We start from the raw sequence: 4,035 nt of genomic DNA, 5'->3' as shown, positions 1-4,035 counted from the left end.
AATGGTTCTTTTGATGTTGGACTACTTGAATTTGGGTTGATAATGCAAATAAGTTAAGAAATTGATGCTGTTTACGTCAGAACAGTAGATAAATTTGAACCCGAATTTGAAGTCATCCATTGCATGTGAAAACAAGACTAATCTAGGTGGATTTCAAGTTCAGAACATGATCTTTCCAGATTGTCCAGCCATGATTGCATTGGACTTTTGTGCAAGAAGTTATAGCCATTTTAAATTCGGTCTGTTTATGTTTCAATTAAAGTCAGAAAATGTGTGCTAGTGTAATTTGTCTGGTTACTTTGTCAAAGTCCAAGTTTTGGGCTTGATTTCTGTCATGTTGAATTTTCCTAAGTGTGGAGGGATGTTCCATTATAAATATGGCATCAGAATATGTAATAAACAACTTTTGGCCAATATTTGAACTTAATTCCGAGAATTAAGAGTTATTCTTCCAAATTGATTTGTGAAAAACCCTACCTGACTTATCACTCTTCAATCACAAAGAGTGTGGCGTCAAAATCCTAGATTGATCTTTGTGGCCTCCAGATCGACTTATCAAAGTATCACTCTAGTTTATCCTCCATTTTATTTACCTTAAAAAAATACTATAATCTAGCCTAAACACCAAAAGAAAGACAATACAACCAGACCCATCCTTCATCCATTTTCGTCAGATTCATTGTTGCCGATTTTTGAATCATTCACGGCACAACAATAACTCTTTAACTAAATCATGTTTTATAATAACGTATCTAATAATATAAGATAACTTTAATTTGTCGCAAATGTCCATTTTAAATGCAGGCCTATCACATAAATGAAAGGATTGATTAATGAATTTAAGAAGTGAAATTGAAAGGACAAAGAGATGGCCAAACTTAGAAAAGAGATGCTGGTGCAGTCCATACCTGAACATTGTTCGGTAATTGGGTCATATCTGGAGCTGTAGATCTCAGATTTAGATCCAATTTATATGGATGGAAAGGTAAGACATAGGCCTACAACTTTCATATAGAGCCCAAGATCTAAAAAAGTCATTTTCAAGTCCAAATTGGAGAAACAACAAAGAAGTCCGAATCTGTCTTCCAGCCCGAACACTGTTCAATATTTGGCCCATATCTGGAGTTCTAGAAGTCCAAATGACCTGAATTGTTTACACAAGAAAGATGAGACAATTATCTACAACTTTCATGTTTTCAAGTGGCTCTAATTTTGATGTTATCAATGACGTTTTGGGCAGACAAGAGAAGATAAGGATTGTCACCAAGTCAAAAGTTGGTCACCCACTCATCAATTAGTCATTAAATTAATAATTTCCATTTTTGGGCTATAAAAGGAGGCATTTGCCATGCATTTAGGCATCTTAGTTTCCAGATCAAGATCATGCTCTTGCTTTCTCTCTTTGTATTTTTTGTAATGTTTATGCTTTGCTTTCATTAATATCAAGTTTATGCCTTTCATTTCTTTTCCTTTACTTAGTTAACTCTTATCGTATTTATGTTCTTATTTTTTTTATTTATTTTTCTTTCTTTCATTATGTGTAGCTAAGTTTATTATGTCAAGGTGAAAAGGTTACACTAATGGTGTAAGAATAAATATAGTGTAAACTTAATATGGACTTTAATGTTTGATACTAACATATTTTGTATTTGTTATCTTGTTCACTTTTTAATACTTTGCTTGTTAAATGACTAATCTTGATTTATGTTGTATAACACTTGGTACAACAACTAGTTGGTACTTTCATAGCCTATACTGTATAGTATAACCGACACCTGAGCTATGAAAAGAATTTGATTTGTTGTTAACATAAGTTATAATCATAAATGCTTGACGAGATTTATAAGTATTAGCATTAATTGAATAAGATGACTAATGTAATCATGTTAACAATCTATAATCAGATTGGAACCTTCTTTGTGTGTGGTTTCCTATTGAGTAATAAGAGTTTATACTATACTTATTTGACATACCATTAGTGGAACCTCTAACTTTGACATTTGTTATTATCATTGTTTAATCCTTACATTAATATTCCATCTCAAAGTTCTCATCATCTTCTTCTTCTTCTCCTTTTTTTTTTATTATTATTACTATTAATATTATTATTGTTGTTATTTTTGTTGTTGTTGTTGTTGTTATTATTGTCATCTATAATTTATACAATTAACCTTCTTATGGTTCGATCTCGGTCTTCCTGGGTTATTTATTACTTCGACACTCCTGCACTTGGGAGAAGACATCAATCTTTTAGTCGTGTCAAGTTTAGTCATCTCTAATACATCTGATTGTGCGACCATGAACTAGGTTCTTTCCGTTAATAGTCATGAGCTGAATGTAGATATTGACACAATGGGAGGTGATACAGATGGGGAACAAACTGATAAGGAGTTGAAGTCACCAATCCTAACAAGTCCACAAACATGTTTGCGCCCCTTATTGGCTTTGGTCACATACACGCGATTCCTCTTTTCAATCTGTTGCCGCACACTCTCATGAAGAGTTTTCACCACCTGTGCTTTATGATTACCATCCAAACTAACCCTTTCATCAATAGGCAAAGGAATCAAATCCATTGGAGTTAAAGGGTTAAATCCATACACAATTTCAAATGGTGAAAATTCAGTAGTAGAGTGCACACTACGATTATATGAAACTCTATAAATGGCAAACAATCTTTAAGTTCTTTTGAATGACAACACGCAAAAGTTGTGTTAAGGTTCTATTAACTACTTCGGCTTGTCCATCTGTTTGGGGGTGACAAGTAGTTGAAAACAACAGTTTAGTACCCATTTTTCCCCATAACACCTTCCAAAAATAGCTAGGGAACTTAACATCTCTATCAGAAACAATGCTCTTAGGGACCCCGTGAAGTCGTACCATCTCCTTAAAGAACAAATCAGCAATGTTAGTTGCATCATTAGTTTTATGACATGGAATGAAAGGTGCCATCTTTGAAAACCTATCAACAACTACAAAGATGGAATCCCTACCCCATTTTAACCTAGGTAAACCCAAGACGAAGTCCATCGAAATGTCTACCCAAGGTTCTTTCGGTACAGGCAAAGGGGTATACAAGCCATGCGGTTGAGTCCTAGACTTTGCTTTCCTACAAGTTATGCATTTATCACATATGCGTTGCACATCTTTTTTTATTTTAGGCCAATAAAAATGCTCATGCAACACATCCAAAGTTAGGCCAATAAAAAACATCTTTTTTTATTTTAGGCCAATAAAAATACTCATGCAACACATCCAAAGTCTTAACAACACCAAAATGCCCCATCAACTCGCGTCCATGTGCTTCACGTACAAGCAATTCATGCATAGAACTTAATGGAACACACAAACAACTCTCTTTAAGCAAATATCCATCAAGTCTATAAAAATTTCCAAAAGCTGAAGTTTCGCAAGCATTGTAAACATTAGCAAAATCACTATCATCCTTGTACAATTCTTTTATGTGTTCAAATCTTAGAAATCTAGCATCCAAAGTAGATAAAAGAACATACCTGCGTGAAAGTGCATCAGCCACAATGTTTTCTTTCCCTTGCTTATACTTGATCACATATGGAAATGTTTCAACAAATTCAACCCATTTGGCATGTCTCCTACTCAATTTACCTTGCCCTTTCATGTGCTTCAATGATTCATGATCAGAATGTATCACAAACTCCTTGGGCCACAGGTAATGTTGCCACGTCTCTAAAGTTCTTACCAAGGCATAGAGCTCCTTGTCATATATAGGGTAATTCAAGGCTACCCCATTAAGTTTTTCGCTGAAATATGCAATGGGCCTCCTATCCTGCATTAACACAGCTCCTATACCGATATCGGACGCATCACATTCTACTTCAAAAGCTCTTGTAAAGTCTGGCAAAGCTAAAACAGGCGCCGAACAAAGCTTATCCTTCAACAATTTAAAAGCCTCATCTTGTGCATCATTCCATTTGAATCCAACAGACTTTTTCACAATTTCAGTTAAAGGTGCAGCAATAGTACTAAAATCCTTCACAAACCTTCCATAAAAACTAG

The sequence above is a fragment of the Populus euphratica genome, unplaced genomic scaffold, assembly GCF_000495115.2.
Source record: "Populus euphratica unplaced genomic scaffold, PopEup_1.0 scaffold55.1, whole genome shotgun sequence".
In the NCBI taxonomy this organism is placed as follows: Eukaryota; Viridiplantae; Streptophyta; class Magnoliopsida; order Malpighiales; family Salicaceae; genus Populus; species Populus euphratica.
This window is presented reverse-complemented; position numbering follows the sequence as displayed.